This window comes from Otolemur garnettii, unplaced genomic scaffold (assembly GCF_000181295.1).
Source record: "Otolemur garnettii isolate 467f Iridium unplaced genomic scaffold, OtoGar3 scaffold00091, whole genome shotgun sequence".
Lineage (NCBI taxonomy): Eukaryota > Metazoa > Chordata > Mammalia > Primates > Galagidae > Otolemur > Otolemur garnettii.
In genome coordinates, this window is record NW_003852486.1 from 6,818,526 (window position 1) to 6,827,979 (window position 9,454).

Below are 9,454 nucleotides of genomic sequence, written 5' to 3' on the forward strand. Positions count from 1 at the left end.
AAAAAAAAAAAAAAATAGCTGGGTATTGTGGTGGGTATCTATAGTTCCAGCCATTCGGGAGGCTGATGCAAGAGAATCACTTGAGCCCAAGAGTTTGTGGTTGCTGTGAGCCATGACACCATTGCACTCTACTGGGGTACCAAAGTGAGACTCTGTCTCAAAAAAATGGAGGGGGGGGGAAATGCCTTAGGGCCCAAGGGAGGATGGCAGATCTGTTCTGCCAGAATGGACTACATAGTTAGCAGCCCAATGGCCTAGTCAGTACAGTTCCTGAATGCTCACCATGGTGGTAAATAGCAGGCATATGAGCAAGATTCTTAAGGTCCAGTTGATCTGGACTTTCCAGGGCTGATGTTGGACTGAACAGATCAGCAACAAGCTCTAACTTTGGCTTCATGAGGACTCAGCCCCTGATCCCTCATACCAATTTAGAAGTGCTGGGTACACATAGGCTACGGGGTCCTGTGCGTCTGTGGGAGCAAGAAAAAGTATTTTATGTACCCCACCCCAAATTTGGTGGCAAGATTGTATTGGATGTGTAGGACTGAGCAGGCTGCTCCCTACTAAAATCATAGAGACAACATGGTGTTCCTAGCTCTGCCTCCTAAAGTTCTTGGGCTCCTGACATCTTGTGCATCCAGTCCCTGCAGCCCATCTGGTCGCATGTTTGCTTGTGATAATGGTGCCTCCTGGCTTAACTATCCCGGCTTCCCTGATGGCACCTCCTGGACCTGCTTGAGCCAGCAGCAATCATACTTGTGCCCTGGCCTCTGATCTTAGGCAAAAGCAGTTCAGAAAGAATGAAATGCTTTTCAGTAAGTGCCCACTTGCTGGAACAACTGGACATTTAGAGGTAAAAAATTATCATTGACATAAACCTCACCTGTTATGCAAAAATTAACTCAAAAGATCAAATTGTTAAATGTAAAACACAATTATAAAATTTTACTTAAAAGGACAAACAGAAAAACATCTTCAGAAACAATGGCTACATTACAAAAGAAGGTTCTCAAACAAACTAGTGTTACATCTCCAGGAACTAGAAAAAGAACAAAATAAGCCCAAAGTTTACAGAAGGAAGGAAATAATAAAATCCAGAGTAGAAAGGAATTAACTAGAGAATAAATAAGACAAAACTAAGAGGTTTTTTTTTTTTTTGCAAAGATAAACCAAATAGACAAACTCTAGCTAGAATAGCCAAGAAAAGAGAGAAAAGACACAAATAAATACAATTAGAAATGAAAGAGGATGGCTTGGCACCTGTAGCTTAGTGGTTAGGGCACCAGCCACATGCACCAGGCCTGGTGGGTTTGAACCCAGCCCTGACTGCTAAACAATAATGACAAACACAACAACAACAAATAGCTGCATTGTAGCATGCCTGTAGTCCCAGCTACTTGGGAGGCTGAGGCAAGAGAATCACTTGAGCCTATGAGTTTGAGGTTGCTGTGAGCTTTGACACCAAAGCACTCCACTGAGGGTGACATAGTGAGACTCTGTCTCAGGGAAAAAAAAAGAAATGAAAGAGGAGGTATTACACCTGATGCCACAGAAATAAAAAGATCATAAGGAATGATTGTGAACTATACATCAACAAAGTAGACAATTTCGAAGAAATGGATAAATTCCTAGAAACATGTAGCCTATTAAGACTGAATCAGGAATAAATGGACAGCATTCATAGAGCAAGAACCAATGAGTAGATTGAAAGAGTAATAAAAAATCTCCCAAGTATGAAAAGCCCAGGATGATATGGTTTCATAGGTGAATTCCACCAATTCTGTCAAGAAGCTATAATACATAACTCCTTCTTAAACTCTCCTAAAAATAAAAGAAATCCCAGCATTATGGGAGGCTGAGGCGAGTGGACTGCTTGAGCTTACGAGTTTAAGACAAGCCTGAGCAAAAGCAAAAATAGAAAATCTAGCTGGATGTTGTAGGGGGTACCTGTAGTCCCAGCTACTGGGGAGGCTGAGGCAAGACAATCACTTGAGCCCAAAAGATTGAGGGTGTCATGAGCTATGATGCCATAGCACTCTACCTAGGGCGACAGTGTGAGACTCTGTCTCCCCTCAAAATAAAAAATAAAAATAAAAAAATTATAAACATACAAGCGAGACCACTCCAAACTCATTTTATAAGGTGAGTACCACCCTGTTGCCAAAGTCAGACAAAAACACTATAAGAATGTCAATGACATGGCTCAGGACCTGTGGCTAAAGCAGCTAAGGTGCCAGCCACATACACCTGAGCTGGCGGGTTCAAATCCAGCCTGGGCCTGCCAAACAACAATGACGGCTGCAACCAAAAAGTAGCCAGGTGTTGTGGCAGGTGCCTGTGGGAGCTACTTGGGAGACTGAGGCAGGAGACTTGTTTGAACCCAGGAGTTGGAGGTTGCTGTGAGTTGTGATGCCACAGTACTCTACCCAGGGGGACAGCTGGAGGCTCTGTCTCAAAAAAAATAATAATAATGATAATGATAAAGAATGTCAATGACAGCAAAATCACTACAAGCCAATATACTTGATGAATATGGATGCCAAAAACCCCAATAAAATATTACCAAACCAAAATCAACAACACTTTAAAACAATCATACGTCATGACCAAATGGGATTTACCCCTAAGATGCAAGATTGAATCAATATACACAAATCAATGTGATACACCACTTTAACAAAATGAAGGATAAAAACTGCACAATCATCTCAGCATATGCCAAAAATGCATTTGATAAAATTTATCATCCTTTCATGATAAAAATCTCAACAAATTAAGTGTAGAAAGAACTTAACACAATAAAAGCCAAATATGAAACACCTACAGACAACATCATATTTAATGGTGAAAAATGGAAACTTTTTCTCCAGTATCCAAACCAGGCGAGAAAGCCCACTCTCCCCACTTTTATTCAACATAGTGTAGTCATCTCCCAGTATCCACAGGGGCTTGGTTCTGGGACCCCCCACAGTCAGTTCCAGGACCCCCCCCCATCCAAAATCTGTGGATGCTCAAGTCCCCTACATAAAATGGCATAATATTTTCATATAATCTGTGTATCATGGCTCGGCGCCTGTGGCTCAAGCAGCTAAGGCACCAGCCACATACACTTAAGGTGGAGAGTTTGAATCCAGCCTGGGCCCGCCAAACAACAATGATGGCTGCAACAACAACAAAATAGCCGGGTGTTGTGGCAGGCACCTATAGTCCCAGCTACTTGGGAGGTGGAGGCAGGAGACTCGCCTGAGCCCAGGAGTTGGAGGTTGCTGTGAGCTGTGATGCCACGGCACTCTACCCAGGGCGACAGCTTGAGGCTCTGTCTCAAAAAAAAAAAAAAAAAAATCTGTGTATCATCCTGCATAGTTTACATCTTCTCTAAATTAGTTATAATACCTAATACAACGTAAATGCTGTTATACCATATGTTTATTTGTATTTTTAAGCTGTTGTTTTGTTATTTTTTATTGTTCTTCCCCTATGTGTTTTTGTTTCAGGGTTGGTATCCCTAGACATGGAACTCACAAATGGCCAACTTTACTGGAAGTCCTAGGCAGGGCAATTAGATAAGAAACAGATATAAAGTCATCCGAATTGTAAAGAAGCAAAATTACTATATTTTGCTATGTATAATGCACACTTTTTTGCTCAAGTTATTTAGAAAAAAAGAGAAAAAGAACAAAAAATAAAAGAAAAAAGAAAAAAAGAAAGAAAAAGATCCCAAACTTACAACAACACCCCCCCTCCAAGAAAACAAAGAACACTTCTGAGAGCCCGCGGTGCTGTTTGTTGTCGTGGAGAACCAGACGGGCCCCCTCAACCTCAGCAGACGCAAAAGGGAGACCCCAGCACCCACAGGGCGGTGCCGGCGGGCTGGTAGCAGCCGTTGGTCCAGTGACTACCCAGCAGAGAGCGCTTCTTGGGGCTGCGAGGTGGGGGCGGAACTTCCGCAGAAGCTTGGCAAGGGCGGGTCTGCGCTAGCTGTGTGGAGACTCAGCTTTGGGTGGGGCCGCTTGCCAGGTGAGTCTTAGGGACCGTGAAGGGAGAGACTGGGGAAGAGAATAGGATTCACTCTGGACACATGTCTTGGCTGGCGCGTGACCTCCGCAGACTTGCACTCTGAGCCTCGTTAGCATGTGCATAAGGCCCTGGGCACCCTGCTGGAAGAAGGGTGGATGGGGAGGCAGGTGTCTGGACTTAAACTGGAAAGCATTTGATCTTTCTCGGTTTTCTGAAAGGCGTATAAAGGCGGATCCTATTCTATTCCCCTGTCGTTTCCCTGCTCAGTCCTTAAAACTGCCCGGGAAGTAGCTCCTGCCCAAGGCTCGGGTCTCCATACTGTGAGCACAGACCTGGCCGGGCATCCGAGGAAGTCCCGCCTCCACCCCGCGGCCCCAGGAAGCGCCCCCTGCTGTGTTGTCGTTGGACGGGCGCCCGCCGCCAGGCACCGCCCGCTGGGTTCTGTGGTCTATGTAGTGAGTCTGCCAGGCTTCGGTGAGCCTGTCGGGTTCTTAACCAACAGCACCGCGGGCGCTGGGAAGTGTTTCAATGTTTCAAAGCAGGGACCGCGCCCAGATTTCTGTGGCCCCCTTGGGCAAAGCCCCATCCTCAGAGGTTTCATACCACTGAGTGCGTGGCCTTCAGCAAGTCTCAGACCCTCGAGGAGAAAAAAATGAAGATAATCTGCTGCCTGCCGTGAGACTCTTCCTGGGTCCTGGACCTTAGGGCACTTTACCCAAGAGGGACTGAATTCTAAGTGCAAGAGGACAGCGATCACGCCTCAACTAGCCTGGGAGTCATTTAAGCTTTCAGGACCCTCCCGAGTCCCACTTGGTTCACAGGGTACTACCGCGGCCGCGCTGAGGGGCCGGCGCGGGTGTGTGCACTCGCTGTAGGCCCTTAGCCACCGGCTCCTGGCACCCCAACATGGGAGATGGTGTGGTCCTCAGATTTTTCACCTTCCTCTCTCCCTACCTTGTGCGTTTAGGGTCCCCAAAAGGGACCCTAATTTTCATATTTTTTGCAGAGACCAGTTCTCACTACTCAAACTCCAGGCCTCAAGCAATCCTACCATCTCAGCCTACCAAATTGTTAGGATTACAGGTGTGAGCCCCCGCACCCAACCTAGTTTTTTCCCCCCCTTTTATTAAGGGAAATCATATATATCGGTTTCTCATATATATATATATTTTTTTTTTTTTTTTTGAGACAGAGCGTCAAGCTGTCCCCCTGGGTAGAATGCCCTGGCATCACAGCTCACAGCAACCTCCAACTCCTGGGCTCAAGCGAGTCTCCTGCCTCAGCCTCCCAAGTAGCTGGGAACACAGACGCCCGCCACAACGCCTGGCTAGTTTTTGGTTGCGGCCGTCATTGTTGTTTTTGGCGGGCCCGGGCCGGATTCGAACCCGCCACCTTAGGTATATGTGGCTGGTGCCTTAGCCACTTGACCCACGGGCGCCGAGCCTCTCCTAAATATTTCAAAACTATTTTCTAAAACATTTTATAATATTACTTCCTAAGTTTAAATACTGAAAAGCCTTAATGATTCTTCTTCAAAAATTATATCTATGTTTCATTTTTGGTTGTATTCTCATCTGTAATGGTTAGTTTGCAGTATATTGACAGATTTCTATTTGAATTGGTTTTGTAATTTTGTAAATATGTTTCAAACCAATGACTTAGAAAAATTAGCAATCTCTTTTACCTGTAAAGAGATTTATTTGAAATTTTGACTTAGTCAATTGTTTTCTGTTTTGAGACAGAGTTTCACTCTGTTGCCTTAAGTAGAGTCCTGTACCATCATAGCTCACAGCAACCTCAAATTCCTGGGCTCAAGCCATCCTCCTGCCTCAGCCTCCTGATTAGCTGGGACTACAGGCATTCACCACAGTGTATGGCAATTTTTAGTAGAGAAGGTCTCCTCCTTATTCAGTCTGGTCTTGAACTCCTAAGCTCAAGCAATCCACCCACCTCAGCCTCCCAGAGTTCTGGGATTAAAGACATAAGCCACTATGCCCAGCTATAGATTTTAAAACGCTAGGTTTTGTTCAAACATAAAATAGCAAATATATAATTTTACAGTCAAAATTATCTATTTCTAGAAAAAATCAGTTAACCAACCAATATATTGATAGTAAAATGGTTAGTCACAACCCTGTAGAAATGTAGTATAACTTCTATGTTATTTATTATAGAGCAGAACTTTATGATTGGTACTTTGTAATCATTGTTTTTTTCCTGTATTCCTACTCATCAAAACAATGTTAGGAATGCATCTTATAAATGTAAAAGCATGTCAAATATACTATTTTCCCATAGATACCTTATATCAGACTGAGGAAATTGCTACCTAGACCCAGTGTGCTGATTTTGCCATAACCTCATTTTGAACTTTGTATAATGCTTTTGCTACATCTTTCAGATAATTCTTAGTCTGTTAATATACATCACATTAATAGTTTGAATTCTTGAATCAACCTTACATTCCTGATAAATCTCCCTAAGTTATGATGATTATTGCTTATATGTATATATAGCTGGATCCAATTTGTTAATATTTTGTTAAGGCTTTGGGTCTATGTTCATGAGGGTATTGGTTTTTAGGGGTTTAATGTAATTGCCTACTTTTGGTATCATGTTAATTCTAGCTTTCCTATAATTAATTGGGAAGTGTTTGAACCTTTATCTTTTTGGAAAAGTTTGTGTACAATCAATATTACCTTCTTCCTTCATGTTCTAGGGATGATCCTTAGCTGATGTCATCAAGAAAAATTAATCTTAGTCCTACAACACAAAGAACTGAAATATGCTAACAACTCAAATGAACAGAAAACAGATTCTTCCTTAGAAACTTCACAAAATAACACCATCCTGCCAACACCTCAATTTTAACTCAGTAAGACTTGTGTCATACTTGTGACCCACCAAACTGTAAAATACATTTGTTTCTTTAAGCTGTAAGTTTGGGGGGGTTTTTTTGGCCAAGGCTGGGCTTGAACCCACCACCTCTGGCATATGGGGCCAGCGCCCTACCCTTTTGAGCCACAGGCATCACCCCTAAGCTGTAAGTTTGTGGTAATTTCTTAGAGTAATAGAAAGCTAACAGTCAGTTTTATTCTGTAATCAATTTTTTACTTCCTAATGCAATAATATTTTCTAGGCTCATGATGTACCTTTTCTGCCCCAACCTGGAAACAGTCTCTTCTTTGAGGAGTTCTGATTCCTTTTATTTAAAAAAAAAATGTAAATATAAGTATACACACACATACTCACACAAACACACCAATAACTGGGCAGTAAAGATGCTCTAAGTTGGCTCGGCGCCTGTGGCTCAACCGGCTAAGGCGCCAGCCATGTACACCTGAGGTGGCGGGTTCGAATCCCCAGCCCAGACCTGTCAAACAACAATGACGGCTGCAACCAAAAAATAGCCGGGCATTGTGGCGGGCGCCTGTGGTCCCAGCTACTTGGGAGGCGGAGGCAGGAGACTTGCTTGAGCCTAGGAGTTGGAGGTTGCTGTGAGCATGATGCCATGGCACTCTACCCAGGGGGATAGCTTGAGGCTCCGTCTCAAAAAAAAAAAAGAAAAGATGCTCTAAGTTACTCGAATCCTACTGCTTGGTGGGCTGCCTCAGAAGAGGTAAGGGATATGTACACATTATTTGTATACACTGAATTTTTTTTTTTTTTTTAGAGACAGAGTCTCACTTTATCAAATGGTAGAGTGCCATGTGTCACAGCTCACAGCAACCTCCAACTCCTGGCCTTAGGTGATTCTCTTGCCTCAGCCTCCCAAGTAGCTGTGACTACAGGTGCCTGCCACAATGCCGAGCTATTTTTTGTTGCAGTTTGGCTGGGGTCAGTTTGAACTTGCCACCCTCAGTATATGGGGCCAGCACCCTACCCACTGAGTAACAGGTGCTGCCCCTATACACTGAATTCTTTACCTGTATTTTAAAAGACCTGTAAGAATCCAACAGCAAACTCACACTTTTATTTAAAGGCAAAGAGGTACAATAAGAAATAGAATGCAACTCCAAATGCATAACTGATAAAAGTGCAAAACTGGATAAGCTGGACTTCATGAAAATTAAGAAATTCCGTCCTAGGAAAGATACCATTAAAAATGAAAACATAAATCATAAACTGTAAAAAAAATCATCAAAGCTTATATCAAATTAGGAATTTATATATGGAATTATTAAGAAATAAGAAAACAATAAGAAACCAACCAAATTTTCAAAAAAATAGGCAAACAATATGAACAGGCATTTCACAAAGAAAACACATGGCAAATACCCACATGAAAAATGCTCAACACTGTATGATTAGGAAAATGCAAATAAAAACCACAATGAAGGTGCAGTGCCAATAGCTCAGCGGCTAAGGCACCTACCACACACACCAGGGCTGGCAGGTTTGAACCTGGCCTGGGCCTGCCAAACAACAGTGACAACTACAACAAAAAAATAGCAAGGTATTGTGACAGGCACCTGTAGTCCCAGCTACTCGGAAGGCTGAGACAATAGAACTGCTTAAGCCCAAGAGTCTGAGGTTGCTGGTAGCTGTGATGTCACAGTACTCTACCTAGGGTGACATTGTGAGACTGTCCCCCCCCCAAAAAAAACCACACAATGAAATACTACGATACATCTGCTAAAATGAATTGTCCATGATTTACATATATACAAATTATTGGTAAGGATGTGCACAAACTGGTAATCTGCACAACCATTTAGGACACAATTTGTCATGTTATTAAAATTTTTAAAATTTGGATCAAATTCTAGCATGACAACATGAAAAGCTTCATGGACTCAGCCAAACTTGTGAAAATTATACAAACACAATTCAAACTCTCTGGAAATGGTACTGTGAGTATATAGCAAATTAAAAAATATTTATTCAAGAAAATCTAACATTTAGTAACAACAGTAGATCACCTTTATCTTTTTTAAAAATCTTTTTTCTTCTCACCAGTATGTATTCTCTGATGTTAACCAGTCACCTTTGAAGGAAGCCCATGTTTTCCCTTCTCCCCTCTAAATTCAACAAGATGGAAACTTTACTCCAGAGTGCTGCAGCCAACAACACAAGGCTTCATCTCCCTGGAGCTCCCAGACAGAGCACTATCTTCTTGAGAGGGGCAATCTGTCAGGAATTCTCATCATGCTCCCGGTGTGCATACTTAGACAAATGACGTTCAATTGCTGGCTCCCTCACAAAGCCTACTTCTGTGTTTCTCCATTTTAAGTCAAGTTATATAGGTGAGGAGACAGTGTATACCCTGCATTCCTAAGACCTTTCTTCGCATTCACTGCATTCATAAGGCCTATCTGGGTGGTGAAGTTCATGTCACAGAAGCAGAACAGATATTCGGTTAAAGGCTTTCCCATATTCTTTGTATTCATAAAACCTGTCAGCCCTCTGAACTCTCCAGTGTTAAATGAGGTTGGAG

The 9,454-nt window shown here is 42.8% G+C and overlaps 1 protein-coding gene across 1 annotated transcript in view; it reads right to left on the reverse strand.

Annotated features, from left to right (window-relative positions):
* LOC100945177 (zinc finger protein 549-like) overlaps positions 1-9,454 on the reverse strand; it is a 37,567-nt gene that overhangs the window by 20,303 nt on the left and 7,810 nt on the right. The window lies entirely within an intron of this gene.